At 41.6% G+C, this 19228-nt stretch overlaps 1 protein-coding gene across 1 annotated transcript in view; it reads right to left on the minus strand.

Moving 5' to 3' along the window:
• The window catches only part of foxn1 (forkhead box N1), a 34612-nt gene extending 21402 nt beyond the window's left edge, over positions 1-13210 (minus strand). The window contains exon 1 of the mRNA XM_088345650.1: positions 13107-13210. The gene's annotated coding sequence lies outside the window, so the exon portion shown is untranslated. The remainder of the gene's footprint in view (positions 1-13106) is intronic.
• Between the last annotated feature and the right edge of the window lie 6018 nt (positions 13211-19228).

The raw sequence follows: 19228 nt of genomic DNA on the forward strand, positions 1-19228 counted from the left end.
CTCCCCATGCTTGCGTGGGTTTCCTCCGGGCACTCCGGTTTCCTCCCACATTCCAAAGACATGCATTTCTGGTGGATTGGCCGGTCCAAATTGTCCCTGGGTGTGAATGAGCGAGCGAGTTGTCTGTCCCTGTGTGCCCTGCGATTGGCTGGAAACCAGTTCAGGGTGTCCCCTGCCCACTGCCCGGTGATTGCTGGGATGGGCTCCAGCACCCCCGCGACCCTACTGAGGATAACGAGAGGTATGCTGTATGGTTCTTATTGCACGTTTTTGAAGGATGAAAAGGGGCTGTAGTGAACTTTTGTGATTAGTGTCCCAGACTAGAGGTTTTGCTTTGAAGTGTTTTGCTTTGACGTGTGTATGTGTTTTGATTGTGTCTCACATGTTGATCTCATCTCATCTCATCTCATTAGCCGTACCGTTTATCCTCATTAGGGTCGCGGGGGGGCTGGAGCCCATCCCAGCCATCTTCGGGCAGTGGGCAGGGGACACCCTGAACTGGTTGCCAGCCAATCGCAGGGCACACGGGGACAGACAACTCATTCGCTCATTCACACCTAGGGACAATTTGGACCGGCCAATTCACCTGAAATGCATGTTTTTGGAATGTGGGAGGAAACCGGAGTGCCCGGAGGAAACCCACGCAAGCACGGGGAGAACATACAAACTCCGCACAGAAAGTCTGGAGCTGGATTTGAACCCACGACAGGTTCCCATGACATGAACTGTGCCGCACAAGCGCTAACCACTGCGCCGCCGTGCTGCCCTCACATGTTGATAATTCTTCAAAAATACTTTCAGTTTTTCAGCTTTAATGTTGAAGCCTGAAATGTGGCAATACGACAAAAAAGGTATGGGGGGGCAAACACTTTCGTTAGACACTGTATGAATGCTTACTATTGTTCTTCTGCTTCTCCAGAAAGAGTGTCCTTTTGAAAGACAGTAAATCAAGTTTGACGTGTGCAGGTTAAGAGAGGCTAAACGTTACTCTGTGTCTTCAAATGTCATAAAATCTCTGCAGAGCCTGGAGACACACCACCAGTCAAGGTAACTTCATCGCTTTAATATACAGGAAGCCCATTAAAGTGGGAACAAAGCGTAGCGTTTCGGTCGCGCCTCGCCGAATAGCACCAAAAGAGAAAACAGAAAGTAAGAGCAATCCAAGGGCTTTCTGCACACATCAAAGGAAGCAAAATTGTCAACGTGAAAATGGAGTGATTCCATTTCACATATCTGTCAAGCTCCACGGCTCCATGCCCTTACAAACTGTCGTATTTTCCCTTACAAAATACAAAATAATCTTACACCATGTTTTTTTTTCAAACGTGTTTATTTATGTAGTTTAACATGTTATATTGTGCATGTGTTTCGTTATAGCATATATATTGTTAATTAACATTTTGTTGTGAGATCCTGAGTTGCTCGACATGAATGAGGTTTATTATTAAAAAAAAGTTCAAAAATTAAGTAGCTTGGATGTTCACTGTAGAAGGAAAATAATGCATGCAAATATAATTCAGTAGAATAATACATTTTCTTATTCAAATTATGAATTCATTTTCTGTATTAAATTATTGTTGGTAATATACTGATTATGAAATGAAATTAAATGAAGGGATAACCACAAACCCGTCTTTTTCTCCTTTATACTTCCCTTTTTTCTTAACTTCTTTGTACAACAACAATAATTCGTAATATAATGCATCAAAGCAAGTGAGCCGTTTGAGAGCCGGCTCTCTCTAATGAGTTGAGCCGAAAAAGCCGGTTCTCTAAAAAGAGACGGACTTCCTTACACTACATCAAACCGCTCGCTTCGTTTGCAACGAAAAAATTGATACCGAGATAGAGGCTACCACGGCGAACTCGTTTGACTTGATTGATTTGCCGTTTCATGATAGTCGGTGTATATCGGATGGTACCCATAATTGACAAATTTGCGTTTTTCCATACACATTTTCTCGTACGTCGTACACGTCTTAAAATGCATATTAAACGTACTTTGTACGGCAAAAACGTACAGGTTGACAGGTATGATTTCAGGCTACAAACTCCACTCTGCCTGCCTGACAGGCTGTCATCAATCTGTACGAATGCAGCGGGGCCTCAGGGTTCAAGTGACGCCTTAACAAACCTGAAACCGAATCGCGCTATGTCATGCGTTATCAGCATCATTACTTTTCATTTTATATAACCTTGGGAAATTCCGCTCAAACTGCATTCTATGAGCGTTTTTTTAATAAATACATTTAGAGCAGGGGTGTCCAACTAATTTTAACATGGGGGCCACACGATAGAACGAACATTCTCTCGGGGGCCGGACTATTTTATTTGAGAGAAAAAAAAAGAGAAAGAAATAAGAGAAAGGGTGTGGTCCCTTCTCAAGGCTTCTTCATTTTCCTCATGTTGGGGTTTTTTAGTTTTTCTTTGCCCTCATGTTGGTTCCAGATCAGGGGATGGTGTAATAATAGTCTGTAATAATAATCTGTGGTTTCCAATAACCTGTGCAGTCCTTTGAAACTCTTTGTGATTAAGGGCTATACAAATAAAAATGACTTGACTTGACAAAGAAAGAGAGAAAGGGAGAAGAGAGAGAAAAGAGAGAGAGAAAAGAGACAGAGAAAAGAGACAGAGAAAAGAGAGAGAGAAAGAGAGAAGGAAAAGAGAGAGAGATAACGTAATAAACAAAATAATTAAAGAGAAATTGCGTGAGAGGGGAAAAGAAAAAGACAGAAAGAAAGAAATTCAAAGAGAAATAGAAAGAGAGAACGAGATAAAAGAGAAGAATAGAAAGCGAGAAGGGGAGAGAGAGAAAAGGTAGAAAGGAAGAGGGAGCAAAAGAAAGTAAAAAGAGACACAGAGAGTGAAAGAAAAAGGGAGGAAAACAGATGGAGCAAGAGAGAAAAAGAAATACAACTACAGCGTCTTTGTGAGAGACACCTGGCTTTGGCAACATCAAGTGGACATATTTCAACCTGCAGCTCGTTCTTCTCTTGCACTTCCCTCACCGTTGTCTCGCAGGCCGGATTCAATCCCTTCCCCCGCGTATGATCCAGCCCGCCAGCCGCCTGTTTGACACCCCCGATTTAGACAGATAAAACAAAATACCTTCCAGTCAAGTCAAGTCACATTTATTTGTGATGCCCTTCATCACAAGATGTCTGTAAGGACTGCCATCCCGATCTTAAACCAACATGCTTAAAACGTTGAAAATTAAATATTTTCTCTATCATTTATGTTTTAGCAATGCCTGACTGAGTTCAAAGAGCCTGTGTATATTTTTCCTGCAACATGTATTTGTTTTTATCTTACTTTTACCCTTGTTGTTCAGGCCACAGAGCGCTGGAGGAAAGGAGGTGTGGGCATGGGGGGGAATCAGAGATTTCACGTGCATGCATGCAGTTTTCTGTTATTCTAGGTCGAAAATGGTGAAAGTAAGAAAAGGACTGTCTTTAATACAGTCCAAATGCCAACCCAAAACCCACCAAGATGAAAAAGGAAGAGTTTATCCGCGCGCGTCTAAGACACTAGCATATAATAGTTAAAATTGACAAAACAATCCATCATCTGCTAAATATGTCAGAACCAGAACAGGAGGACGGGCAGCACGGCGGCGCAGTGGTTAGCGCTTGTGCGGCACAGTTCATGTCATGGAAACCTGTCGTGGGTTCAAATCCAGCTCCAGACTTCCTGTGCCGAGTTTGTATGTTCTCCCCGTGCCGGTTTCCTCCCACGTTCCAAAAACATGCATTTCAGGTGAATTGGCCGGTCCAAATTGTCCCTAGGTGTGAATGAGCGAATGAGTTGTCTGTCCCCGTGTGCCCTGCGATTGGCTGGCAACTAGTTCAGGGTGTCCCCTGCCCACTACCCGGAGATGGCTGGGATGGGCTCCAGCCCCCAACCGCCCCCCCCCCCCCCGCGACCCTAATGAGGATAAGCAGTACGGCTAATGAGATGAGATGAGAACAGGAGGAGAACCCAGATGCGTAGTTTCTCACAAAAGCTTTATTTTACGGGAAATGGGGCAGTCATGGACCTTAACACAAACGCCAGTGATGGCTGGGCAGAAGAAGTAAGGCAGCAGTCTGGCGTGGAACGACAGGAAGCCAGAGGCCGATCAGGTTGATACCAGTTACACGAGCAGATACCGGACAGCACGGGATAGACAGGATTAATATCAGACACTGGAGACTGAAGTCCGATAACAAGCAGGACGATATAGACGGGAACGATATCAGACACTGGAGATTGATATTAAACAGGACAAAATAGAGAGGAACGATACCAGACACTGGGGATCGATATTAAACAGGACAAAATAGACGGAAAAGATACCGGACAGGAAACATAAGCAGGAAACCTGACAGACTGTTTTTTAAAAATTACATCATAGCATTTTACGGGTACAAGTCTCTTTGGATTTGTGTTGAACTTGTTCAAACTAAGCCAACAAAGTATTTTAACACTTTGCCTGTGCGTATGGAGAAAAAAACATATCAGGATAGTTCAATATTATTTAGTTACCCCCTGAAAAACTTTTCAAACTTGTCTAGTGCACAGATGTCAAACAGGCGGCCTGCGGGCCAGATCAGGCCCGCTAAGGGATCGAATCCAGGCTGCGAGACAACACTCAGAGAAGCGCAAGAGAAAAACAAGCTGCAGGTTGAAATATGTCAACTTGATGTTGCCAAAGCCAGGTGCTGCTCTCAAAGACACTGTACTTGTATTTATTTCTCTCTCTCTCGCTCTTTTCCACCCCTTTTCTTCCACTCTCTGTCTCTTTTCATTTTTCACTCTCTGTGTCTCTTTTTCTTTCTCTTTAATCTACTAGTCCGGCCCCTGACAAAATGTTTGTTCTATCGTGTGGCCCCCAAGTTAAAATGAGTTTGACACCCCTGGTCTGGTGCATATTGATAGACTTCAGAAAATGGCAGCACTGCAAGAAAATGACCTTGAACGATAAAACACTGTCCTTTTTGATGGCCATATAAATGTTTCATGAAGACGGTGATCGTTAGATAGTTAGATAGAGTTCGGTGGGAGTTCTGACAGTTTTACAACTTAAGGAGTTATGGTGCTGTTCTATCAAAATACGTGATAACATTTTGGATTAATAACCTTGACTAGACTTGATAACCCCAAAAGGAGAAACCGAAGGGCTCTTACTCGACAAACCTTTTTAAAAAAATGGAATATGATAGTCTGGAAGGCAGCACGGCGGCGCAGTGGTTAGCGCTTGTGCGGCGCAGTTCATGTCATGGGAACCTGTCGTGGGTTCAAATCCAGCTCCAGACTTCCTGTGCGGAGTTTGCATGTTCTCCCCGTGCTTGCGTGGGTTTCCTCCGGGCACTCCGGTTTCCTCCCACATTCCAAAAACATGCATTTCAGGTGAATTGGCCGGTCCAAATTGTCCCTAGGTGTGAATGAGCGAATGAGTTGTCTGTCCCTGTGTGCCCTGCGATTGGCTGGCAACCAGTTCAGGGTGTCCCCTGCCCACTGCCCGGAGATGGCTGGGATGGGCTCCAGCCCCCCCCCCCCGCGACCCTAATGAGGATAAGCGATACGGCTAATGAGATGAGATGAGATGATAGTCTGGCCCAACATGATACATAAAAAAATATTTATATTTAAATGAATAAACCAGGAAGCAGCATAAACGATTCATTTTTGGGGTAGCAAAAATACAGTTATCCCTCGTTTATCGCTTGGGTTATGTGTCAAATAGAACCCACGGTAGGTGAAATCCATGAAGTAGAAACTTTTATTTTTTTAACAATTGTTATTCAGTTAAATATTCTATTATGCATGAAAACCAAAGAACAAACAAGCTCAAGCATTCATTTAATTAAATTAAATAGTGTATTAAACTTGAGTCGTCTGTCCCTGTGTGCCCTGTGATTGGCTGGCAACCGGTTCAGGGTGTCCCCTGCCCACTGCCCGATGATTGCTGGGATGGGCTCCAGCAACCCCGCGACCCTACTGAGGATAAGCGGTGTAGCTAATGAGATGAGAGTTTATTAAACTATTAACTATTGTACCGTCAAGTAAAAATAAGCTAATCTGAGTGTAGAACACAAAGGTGTTATGGTTGCCATGGCGCCCAATTGGTCCCCGCCCACTGACACCAGCTGAAACGCCTTGACAGTTTGCTGCCGGATTACTTAAACGCCGTCTTGCGAGTTGCCTGGTGTCAGAGCGTCTGCGAAACTCCTGCTAGACTCTGCATGATATGCCAAGTCCTGTGAATTTGCCTGTGTTTGATCCTGTTTTATTTTCGGCCCGATCTGTTTGATTTCAATCTACTTCCGCGACCATGGATCCCCGGATCGAGTGTGCGCGCATACCTCTTCTCCCTAATAAATAGTGAGTAACGTTACGCAATTGGGTTCTCATTCCTGTTTCCTGCCCTGGTTCTTGACAAATGCATGATGCAAATCCCTGAAACCATGAAAAGTAAACCACGTTATAGCGAGGGATTACTGAACATGGAAACGTTTGGTTGTTTAGTGTAAAAAAATAATAATAATAAATGGGTTGTTTTGTGGGTTATTCCTCTGACAAAACACTTTGGGATGAATCAATTTAAGAAACAACTTGTTTTGCTTTGTAGCAGTGTTTCCCAATCTTTATTTTCGTTATACAGTGGTACCCCGGTCCTCTACCGCCTCAATTCTCAACCAAATCTGTGTTCGACCAAACAACGTGCGCAAAAAATGGGTGCCCAACCGAAAATAGCCGAGTCAAAATAGCCGAAAAAAAACATAAAACCATAAAAATGTAATATATTTTAAAAGTACAATGTTTTTAAAATACTGATTCATGATAACATTTTAATTAAGTTTTTTAAAGTAATTTTTGACACCTATTCTTTTTTTGAAGCAAAATAGTTTTCTTTGTATTGCATTTTGGCCCTTTTGAGCTTCCGTACGTTTGTTCAGTACGGACGGGAATGGATGTGAATATGCGATTCCATTTTTTACGGAATTAGAGGTCAAATCAAGGTCAAGCATTTCTAAATTACCTACAAAAATAAATTGAATCGAATGAGATTTGGCACGTAACGAGTGAGGCCGAGTGAAGCCGAGATGCACTCGGCGTCGCGAGTTAGCCTAGCTTTAGCCACTTTTATGAGTGAAGAAGAACGTCATTTTCGAAGTAGTTTTTTTCCTAGTTTTTGCTTTTTCGTTGCTTTTAAACATGGGTCCCAAAAACAATGGCAGCTAACAATGGGCAGGTTTCTTATTAAAATAGGAGAAGAAGAAGGCTAAGCACCCACACCCATTCCTGTATGCCATCATACCACAGTTCAAAGGTATGTAACCGATACAAAATACTTCTTTTTTATGTTATTTATACATTATCTACACATATACGGTCCTTAATGTTGTTTAGATACACGTTTTCTTAATATTTTAGGTATTTTCTTTACAGGTGGAACGGATTAAAATACTTACTATTGTTTCCTATGGGAAAGAAAATTTCGGTGCTCAACCAAATAGGTACTCAACCAACTGTCAGAACCAGAACAGGAGGAGGACCCAGATGCGTAACGTTTTTCACACAAGCTTTATTTTTCGGGAATGGGGCAGTCATGCGCGTGAACACAAACGCCAGTGATTCGGCGATCACTGGGCAGAAGAAGAAAGACAGTGGAAAAACAGGAAGCCAGAGGCGGACGAGATCGATACCAGATACACGAGCAGATACCGGACAGACGGGGTCGATACCGGACAGGAAGGGACAGACAGGATCGATACCAGATACTGGAGACTGGAGTCAGATATCAGACAGGAAGAGACAGAAGGGAACGAAACTAGAGACTAGAGTCAGTTGTCAGACAGGACGAGACAGACGGGATCGATACCGGATACTGGATACTGGAGACTAGCGCAAGATATCGGACAGAATGAGACAGGCGGAATCGGTATTGGAGACTGTAGCAAGATATCGGACAGGACAGGAAGGATGGGATTGATACCAGACACTGGAGACTGGAGTCAGATATCAGACAGGACGAGACAGACGGGATCGATACCAGACACTGGGGACTGGAGTCAGATTTCAAACAGGGTGAGATAGACAGGATCGATACCGGACAGGATACACAAGCAGGATACCGGACAGAGTCAAAACACACGTCTTGCGGGTGCAGCGGTTCGTTGACGGGCTGACAAAGAGTGAGTGAGAGCACTGAGCTTGAATAGGAGGGATGCCAATCAGGCAACGAGCCGCAGCTGGCGCCAAACGGGCGGGTCCAAGTGAGGCCAATGCGCAACCGTGACACCAACAACTAGGAACGCATTATGGTTGACGACAGAGGTACCCCTGTATAATTTAAAGGCTCAGCGTCCTTCGAGAATGTTTAAAAATGATTTGGCATCAGTTTCAAGTTTTTGTTTTACATCCTAATTGATAGTGTTCTTCAAGTTAACAGTATAAAGGTGTTCTTATCATTAATGGCCACTGTGGCTTAGGAAGCAAAACAGTCAAGTCAAGTCACATTTATTTGTATAGAGTGTTATTAATATTGCTTAAAATCTTAACCTGCTTTTCCAAGTGTAAATGTATTTGACTCTAGCCACCTCCCACTAGGAGACATGGCTCCGGTATATATATATATATATATATATATATATATATATATATATATATATATATATATATATATATATATATATATATATATATATATATATATATATATATATATATATATATATATATATATATATATATATATATATATATATATATATATATAAATATGCATTTTTGGATGGTGCAATTTATAATCTGGAGCCATTTATAGGTACTGAAAATGATCAAAAAAGTATCTACTAGTAAAAGAAAAAACGTTTTTTTATCAGTTTGTTTTTGCAAGATTTTTTAACCCCATTTGATTTTATTTTTTTTGCAGTGTAATCTTAAACCATTTTATCAAACCAAATGAATTGTCCAATACATTTACCTTTACTACCACATGAGCAGATAAAGGGAAAAAGTACTGATGGTCTGCTGCCACCTACTGATATGGATGAGTATTACAGTTACTTGCCTGATCAATGAAAGAAAGCAAAGATACTGAACAATGTCAAATGTAATTTCCTGGAGCACACTACACAAGCTCTCACGGGACACTAGTATGCCCCGGCACACGAGTTAAAAACCATTACATTAAGAGGAAATATTGGGTTATAAGGTGATATATTCATTTACAAAAAATGTTTCTTCTTGTGCAAATCAAATACAATAACTGACTTGTATTGCTAAGACAGCATTGCATTGTTCGTTGGGATTTAATGCATCCATCCATTTTCTGCACCACTTATCCCCACTAGGGTCGCGGGGGTGCTGGAGCCCATCCAAGCTATCTTTGGGCAGTGGGCAGGGGGACACCCAGAAATGGTTTCCACCCAGTCACAGGGCACACAGAGACAGACAACCATTCACACGCTCATTCACACCTAGGGACAATTTGAATCGGCCAATTAACCTGAAATGCATGTTTTTGGAATGTGGGAGGAAACCGGAGTTCCCGGAGGAAACCCAAGCAAGCACAGGGAGAACACGCAAACTCCACACGGGGGAACTGCTGTAGCTGGATTTTAACCCTGGACCACCGCATCATGGGGCGGTGCCACCCCTGTTAGGAATTTGACATAAATCAACAAATTTGAACCAAAACTGACATTTGCTTTTTATATAGAGCTCCAGATCTTTCAATTGACGTTCATTTTTTTCATTGTTGTCTTTGTTTTGATCTAAGATTTATTTAATCAGGCGAAGTGGTCATGAAGACACAGGTTTTGTCTTTAAAGGTTTTTAGAGGGAGGGGGGTCTCCAATACTAAAAAAGACAAAGTTTAAGTTTTGTTTACAAACTGCTTTTTCTTCCTGGATATGTTAAATTGGAAACAACTTATCTTTGATCAAAACTGTGTACTTTTGTAGGCCAGATTTGGCAACTTATTCAGGGTGGAGGCCAATTAAAAGTTGTTTATTTATTTTTTTACCGAGGCTCCTCTGTCATATGCAGGGTCGGGCTGTCAGGGCCTGCAATTGTCAGAACCAGAACAGACGGAGGACCCAGATGCGTAACGTTTTGACACAAGCTTTATTTTACGGGAATGGGGCAGTCATGCGTGTGAACACTAACGCCAGTGATTCGGCGATCGCTAGGTGGAAGAAGTGAGACAGAAGAAGTGAGACAGAAGTTCGGCGCGTAAAGACAGGAAGCCAGAGGCAGACAAGATCGATACCAGATACACGAGCAAATAGCGGACAGACGGGATCGGTACCGGACAAGGCGAGCTAGACGGGATCGATACCGGATACTGGAGCGAGATACCTGACAGGAAGAGACAGACGGGATCGATACCAGACAATGGACACTGGAGCAAGATATCACACAGGATGAAATAGACGGTATCAATAACAGATACCGAAGTCTGGAGTCAGGTAAGGACAAGACGAGACAGACGGGAACGATACTAGATACACGAGCCGATACAGGACAGACGGGATCGATACCGGACAAGACGGGACAGACAGGATCGATACCGGGCAAGGTACACAAGCAGGATACCGGACAGAGTCAAAATTAACGTCTTGTGAGTGCACAGGTTGGTTGACAGACTGACAAAGGGTGAGTGAGAGCACTGAGCTTAAATAGGAGGGAAGCCAATCAGGCAACGAGCCGCAGCTGGCGCCAAACTGGCAGGGCTAATTGAGGGCAATGGGCAACCGTGACAGCAATGCCTTCTCTGCTCGCCTAAACATATCTGAATCATGTGACGTTCATAATTATTTGTCCATGAATACTTACTAAATTATTTTAAAAGCTTTCTTTCAATACTTTCCCACTAGTTTCGCTGTTTCCAGCTGTGTGCTTTTATATTTACTGGTAAGTATTTAACCAATCACATTTTAGCCTTTACTTGTTGCCTGGGTCAGAAATCTACCCGCAGGCCTTCACACTCGGTTTGGCAGGCCCTGAAGCATAACATCAGTATTATTAAAGCTGTTGCTTTTGGCAACTCAATTTAGAGTTGGTGATATAGGGCCTTCTCGAAGGCATAAGGAAACATCAACGGTTTCACAAACAATCATTGGCTAGGCGGAGGTAACGAAAGTATCGGGAGTGAAGAAAATAATTCCCATGCCCTCTGCTTCTATGAAGGGACTTTTTAAGGCCTAAATTTAAAAAATGAAATAAAATTAAAAAAAAACTATACCAGAAATACGACAAGACAGGCTAGATTTTCAGCATTTGCAGTCATAAAAGAACTTCTTGCTGGAACTAAAACACATGGACAGTGAGTATAACAGAGTAATTGAAATGTATTTAGTGCACAAATAAAAAGGATTTAGGTGAGTAAAATATGACTGTATTCCTTAATAATAGTAATAAATTTTAGGAGGTGAATATTGAGGATTTTCATATGTCTCGCAGCTGTAGTTGCAATAAATGTTTTATAGCCATAAAGTAGTTGTTAAGAGTATGATCGATTCGGAGTTCCCCCTTGTGGAGCACTACTGAAGACCTAGGTTTGAAATGCACAACCTGCCCCTGGTCAGATAAAAGCTAGGGAAATAAAATGTCTCAGTGAAATTTGTGGGAGTCCATTTTTTAAAAAAGCCTATTTTGTGGGTACATTATTAATATTAAGTTGAGCGTTTTTTTACAAATTATGAGAATGTAATCGGGTGATTCATCAAATTGACAGTTGTCGGGAGAACAGTAATAGTAATCATTATAATTATAGCAAGTATTATTATATTTATAATACTTACGACTCTAGTGATTAAGGGATCCAACCAACCGACAAAGGTCATATTTTTTATTTCAAATATTGGTCTTTTCAGTTTACTATATTTTTAAAAAATATTTTTAAGATATTAAGAAAAGTTATACTTAAAATGAACTAAATCAAAATACATTTTCCAAACATTTTTTGTTATTAATATATAAATATTTTAATGTGATTTTATCCTGCAAATTAAAACATACTACTCAAATGCAGTATTATATACATTTTTGGAAGCTTTTTTGCAAATAGAAGAAGTAATACAAAATAAAATGAGCAAGGTTTTTTTTTTATTTTTGAGTTGTATGTTTTTAATTGCCTAAATTAAAGTTTCTTATTTCACTTAAATATCACTAAAATGAAAAAAGTGTCTGTCAATGGTGGATATTTTTATAATTAGATCCTTACTTTTTTCCGACAGAAAATATCTGAATGATTTATTAAAGATTTTTGTTATGTGATTTTAGAATTTAAATGTTATACTTTCTTACTCTTTACAATGAAGATTTACTCATTCATGCTTTTACTATATATTACTATATTCTTCTATGAAATGAGAAAAAAATATAAAGGCAGATAGCAGCTGATATTGCAAGTTCTAAGTAATATCAGGTAAAATTGCATATAGTTAGTATATTTTGTCTTATTTTGCTTGTAAAAAAACAATTTAAAATAAGCAAAATAAAGGTAACAATTTTCAAAATGAGCTGTTAATTTTTAACTTGTTTTCTAGTAAATGAGAAAATGTATCGAAATAGAGTAGAATAAAATAAAACGCAATACAATCTAATAGAATAGTCTTTACCAGACATGGGGACTTGAGACTTAGTGACTTGGACTCGAGTCGACTCGAGTCGCTGTTTTTATGACTTGTGACTTGACTTGGACTTGGCAATCTAAGACTCGGGACTTGACTTGTGACTTGACTTGCCCAAGAAAAAAATACTTGGGACTTACTTGGGACTTGAAGGTGAAGACTTGAGACTTACTTGAGACTTGCACATGTGTGACTTGGACTCTTTACTGCCACTGATAACAACGTTGTGAACATTGTTTGCAAAGAGATTAGACATGGCACTCTAGGATAAACGCGTAATAAAGACTTAAGTTCCCAGGTGAGCACAGTATTTATTTCTTCAGTATATCTTCAATGTCATAAAAGAAACATGTCTTCTGCACAACATTTTAAGGAGGAAATATGAAAGGTTCAACAAGTTCGCCTTGATGTCAACAAACAACGAATAATGCCGACTGTGCAAAATACTGCAGATGGCAAGAAAACAGTTCAAATCTGGAGACTCACCCCGAATTTCAACTCAGCGCTACGTGGCTTTAATCCGCGTTGGGCCTCAACACATCCCGTTCTTCACAATGACAGACGTGCTCTTCGCTGTGCAAACCGTCAAAATGTACATTTCAACTGTTGATGAGCCAGTTTAGGATTTGACTGCGCGTAATAATATTGTCATGGCATGTGTGCATGTGTGCGTGCGCTCCTCTCCCTGGCGAGCGTCCAATTCAAGACAGAAATGAGATGAGAGATGAGCCAATAAGCAAGAAGACAACCTGCTGCAACAGGTTTTGATGTACGTATTGGAGTGCATACTCTGAGCCCTCTCTTCCTTCCGTGTGTGCAGAAGACATGCGATACACTCGAAGGCCGATCACACGATCAGTGGCCAAGAGCGATGGTACTGTTCCCCTCGCCTATGATTCCCATTTATTGTAACCAAACCAATGTAGCATACCTGTCAACCTGTACGTTTTTGCCGTACAAAGTACTTTTAATATGCATTCTAAGACGTGTACGACGTCCGAGAAAATCTGTACGGAAAAACGCAAATTTGTCAATTATGGGTACCATTTGGTAAACACCGACAATCACGAAACGGCAAATCAATCAAGTCAAACGAGTTCGCCGCGGAGACCTCTATCTCTGTATCGTTTTTTTTCGTTGCAAACGAAGCGAGCGGTTTGATGATACTGTGCGCATGCCTCTGCCGCCTCGGATTTCATTTGGTGGTTTGTGTAGTGAAAGGAAGTCCGTCTCTTTTTTGAGAACCGGCTTTTTCGACTCAACTCATATGTTTTCAGAACCTTTGTTCCTGAGTGCCGAAACGTAAATATATGTATGTATATTTTTGCTTTTCTTTAAAAACTAATAATTCTAAAGGCTTTGGAGTCTTCACTCTCAAAGTGCTGGTCAACTAGTGATCCCAAGAGCCAAGAAGAGATCCGCAGGTTTGAGAGCATTCTCCATTTGGGCCCCGGTGTTGTGGGATGCTCTTCCCCCTGAGATTTGATCTACAACATCGTGGAACTGTTTAAATCTAGGCTTAAATCACATTTTTATTCTATAGCTTATGAATGACCTATTTTAAAAGATGCATGCCTAGGGCATCCAGGCAGACGTTATTTCAGACGCTGGTATTATTTTCTTTTATTATTCAAAAAAGCCAAGTCAAATCATCCATTTGCATTTTTTATCAATTTGTGCTCTCTATTATTTCACAGGACCCCATCTTTGCTGACAAAGGATTGTTTGTCAATCAATCACAGGGCACACAGACAGAAAACCTCTCACGCCCCAAAACAATTTTTTACCTGCCAATCAACCTGCATAGACAAACATGCCATTAAAGAGCGGTAAATGTTACCACACACTCTATTTTTAGGCACAATACACAATACCTATCCAGAATATTTGAAAAAAATTAAAACATGCGCTTGTTTAATGCCAGAAATGGAAAACCTTTACCAAAATGGAAATCTAATAGAGTGGCTTATTCGTGTCAGGACCAGAACGGAGGCAGGACCTGCTCGCATAACGTTTCTCTCAGTTTTATTGGAAGAAAGGAAAGGGTTGCTGTCATGATTACCCAAGTGGAGCCACCTGGGGTAATCATCTGGCGCGCTGGAATGCGTTTCCTGATTGGTTTATGTTCCCTTTTAAAGCATGCTACGCGGAGACCTCTTCGTCGGAGGATTTCTTCTGTACCCCGTAGGACTCTCCCGATTACCTGTACCTTCTTGTTTACCTGATTCTACCTGCCTGCCTCCGATCCGACCTGCTTCCGTCCCTCGCTACGATCTTCTCTCCAGTCCCGGTAAACTCGACCTGCTTCCGTCCCACGCTACGATTGGCTACGTGTTCCGAAGTTGTCTTCACGGCGTTGCTGCTGACGTTCGACGGTCATCGCGTCTCCCGCTAACCCTGTACGCTTCCCCAAATAAAAGACTTGTAACGAACGCTCTGGGGTCTCCTGCTCTGTTCTGGTCCTCCTGACAGAATCCTCCGACCAGAATGGACCCCGCGTTCGTACATCTGCCCCCTGACGACTATGAAAGCCAGAACCAGCAGCCTAATTCCCCTTTAGAATGTGCAGTTCGGCAAGTCATTTCCGACGTGGCGGAATTGGCTAAGGCACCTTCGGCCTTGTGACTGCGCAATGACTCCCATGCCTGCCTGCTCGACTCTCCGAGGCCTGCCTGTTCGACTCTCCGCGGCCTGCCAGTCTGACTCCGACTCCGCGGCCTGCCAGTCCGACTCCAACTCTCCGGTCTGCCACTCCGACTCCAGTCAGTAGCCGGGACAGGAGAGCAAAAACGTGGTCGGGGTCGGAAACGAGTCGTAAGCCAGGAGAGGAGAGTAGACGTGGTCAGCATCAAAAACGTGTTGAAGCCAGGGAACAGACGGGAGCAAAATAGGTGGGAGTCAGGGTCGAAAAAGGCTTGCCTAGTGTAAACTGAGGTTTTCAGATGGACTGACAACAGGGGACAGATAGCAATGGGTTTAAATACGGACAGAGAGCCAATCAGAGTCCGAGGCAGTTGGCGCCAAAGGAGCAGGCACAGGTGATTCCCACGGTAATCATGACAATTCGCGCACAAAGACTTAGTCTCACTTCAAGATAAATCAGCCATACATTAAATAAAGTAGTCTACATTTGTATATAAGTATTGGTTACTTAGATGTTCTTACCTAAATTGAAATATAATACATGTTGGCAAGTCACAAATAGATGTGTAGTTCAGTCATCTTTCGGTTATTGCGGTTGATGAGGACCAGAACACCTTCATAAAAGCCCCCAGGGGTCAAACTAAAGATCTACAAATAAAAACAATGAACACAGAATTTTAGTTGAATGAATCGTCTTTATTGCTATCATACAAAAGCATTACAGTATTGAAGAACTTTTCTTTTCAGTACTTGAAAGCAAATTTGACAGCAGCTGGCTAGCTGCACGCTAGCATCGGCGATCCTCAGGTTGAGCTAGGTCTCTGTGATGATTACAAGAGTCAGGAATTTAACGGTTTACCACAAGTAGTATCTCCAAGTCATCTGTTTCATGGATAATGGATCTGCCGTTGGTGAGATATAGGGGTGGCTTAAGAGAGTTGTTAGCCTAGCTGTAGCAGTAGGTTGGACCTGCAGCCTCAGTATTGCCTTCTTTCCAACACCACCTCAGTCGCTTCCCGGACCGAAAACAATCCATGGAGCACCCGCTGATAATCACCTTTTCTTCGCGCTATTCTGACTTTTGCCAGAGTCCGATTTAATTTATAAATGTATTTCCAATTCATAAATGTATTTCCAATGTAACGAGCCGCTAAAAGCTAGCGGTCCCCATGTTCCCAGTTTGTTTTAAGTGAACACATTGGCTTGAGTGACAGCATTCATCAGCTCAGACAGACAGCCCCCCCACCACACAACGTCACCCGTAACCTGCCCCTGCAATTGCATTTGATGTTTGCTGTCTGCTCCGAACACAATGAGCGTCACGTCGATATCAACGACAATCAAGACAATTCAATTCAATTTAAAATCTGCAAAGCAGTAAACCAGCAATAACACATGAGGGGTGTCTGTATTTTGTAAAACTGCCATTCAAGCCGTAAATTTGAAATTGTAACTATTGAGAAAAACAGCATTCCAAGTATTGTTGGGCCTTGGATTATAATTTGACAATAGGGATGCTATCAAGTTCAAATAGGGATGTAAAGCAGGTCACTTTTTAAATTGGGTTATTTGACTAAAAATATCCAGAATTGAGGAAACTAAAATGGTGAAAATATCGAACTGAGGGCATTATCTACTGGCATTTGTTTATCAGTTCCCAAAACACTGATCAAGTGTCATTTATTCATCTCAGCATTAGTGGAGCACACATGAAGTTGAAGAATCTTGCCCTCTACGTAAAATAATCAAATCAGCGATGCATTTTCAATGTAGAAGACCTGCTTTTTTCAATAGTAACAACCTATGAGGCTTCCCATGATGTATTTTAATAATAAGTCATTTTTACGATTGTTTCTTAAAAAGGTTGGAGAATATAACGAAAAATTCCTTTTGTGTTTTACATTCTCAAACCCCGACTCTCAACTATGTTTAACCCTCTTACAGTGTCTAAGTTGAAGGGGAGGCTTATTAGAGGTGTTGAGGTAACCTTTTGCTTTTGACATTCCACAAAACTGTCAAACAAATGTGAAAAGAGGTTAAATGTGTGATAATGAAAGGTAAGAATGTCACACAATGTCAAACATGCAGACAACAGATGATGAATGTGTTTTTCTCTGGAGGACTGATCCTGCCAAGTTTATAGATAAACGTAGAAATAAATGAATTTATACAAATAAACACATAAAAGTATTACGTAAATACAAGACATAAATGAAATATATTCATGAATTTAGACATTTTGTCATTTATTTCGTCATTTACTATAAATTATGGACTATAAGCCGCTACCTTTTTGGCACATTTCAAACTAGAGGTTAGATTTTAAGCCCGAAGCTGAGCCTAACCCGAAATTCAGGTCAGGTTGGGCCTTAAATGCCAATCATTACGTTCGGGTTTGGGCTGAGCAGGGTTTCTCACTCACTGTATTTTTTTTAAAACATTATCCACCTGTTATTGTACTTTGTTTATTTTTTTGTGTGGATTCTGTCACCCTCTTGCAATTCCGTCCCCTTATCCAGGTAGTGCCTCACGCCTCACTAGTCCTCACAAGGAAAATGTGAAAATTTGTGTTTTCTTTGGGCTCGGTCCCTCAAATTAAGTTAGAGGGTAGGGCTCAGGCTTTTATTTCCGCAGGTGTCATGATTACCGATGTGAATCACCTTTGCCCGCTCCTTTGGCGCCAACTGCCTCAGACACTGATTGGCTCCCTGTCCCTATTTAAACGCACTTCTATATGTCCTCTTTTGTCAATGCGTCTGCAAATCTCAGTTAACACTAGGCAAGCCTTTTTTTGACCCTGACTCCCACCCGTTTTTTTGCTCCCGTCTGTCCCCCGGCTTCGAACCGTTTTTGATCCTGACCACATCTACTCTCCGTCCCTGGCTTACGACTAGCTTCCGACCCTTACCACGTTTTTGCTCTTTTGTCCTGGCGCCTGACCCGTTTTTCCGTCCTTGACACCGCCATCGCTCGCTATGGAAGATCCACTTCTGTGTTCAGATCACTATCTGAGTACGAGAGCGATTTGCCTATCGAACGCCAGATCGTGGGCGCAGCCCTTCCTCTTTTCTTTAATAAAACTTGTGAGAAACGTAACGCAATTGGGTCCTGTGTCCCTTCGTGTCCCGACAGCAGGCCCGGTCCCGGGTGTATTTATTAGGCCCAATCTTGCCTTCATTTTAAACACTATGGCTTTAAATACGGGGCAGCTTATTTATTTATTCTCATGGCGAGAAAAACATTTGGCCCAGCAACACTTGACCAATAAATCTATGTGCAATTCACAGGGTAGTTTATACTTGTTATTGTATATTAGTCATAAAGTCATCAAGGAAAACGGCGAGCTGCTCTTCTCTACAATGCTTGCACTCTAAATCCTGTATCACACACTACAGTGAAGTCTAACAACGTTTATGACACCCTTTGAGAGAAATTACTCCATGATTTTGACAGCATTAATCATATAATACATGTCAGGAGCAAAACTGGACATTTGACAGTACTTTATTCAATATTTACGACATACTCACGATATTTCAACTTTTCACCCAAAATTAAAGTTCTCAATTTCTGTTTCAGAATTGAACAGCAGTAGAAGTTAGATTTCAAAAACCCTACACTTCTCTTTCCGTATCATTGCCGTCAAGGTCAGTGTACTGAAGATTCCTTTAATCCTCGAGAAACGATGACAAGCTAATGCAATTTGGTCCATGACTGCGGCAATGACAACAACACAAAAGATACATCTGTGTTGCAATCTGGCACTAGACTCCACAGTATTGTTGCCCCTGGCACTGTCGTCTAGAAATATAGGGCTCAGAATTTATGCGAAGCAGCCCTCATCGCATTTTCTTTCGGCGCATAGATAAAGTGCTATTTTGTAATCGCCATCTTAATCTGAGAAATAAGTGACATAAACAACTTGTGGTGGCTCTCAAAATCAGATGCTGATATTATAAACGTTT

Source organism: Urocampus carinirostris, chromosome 10, assembly GCF_059441175.1.
Source record: "Urocampus carinirostris isolate Australia breed hairy pipefish chromosome 10, RoL_Ucar_1.0, whole genome shotgun sequence".
Taxonomy (NCBI): Eukaryota; Metazoa; Chordata; class Actinopteri; order Syngnathiformes; family Syngnathidae; genus Urocampus; species Urocampus carinirostris.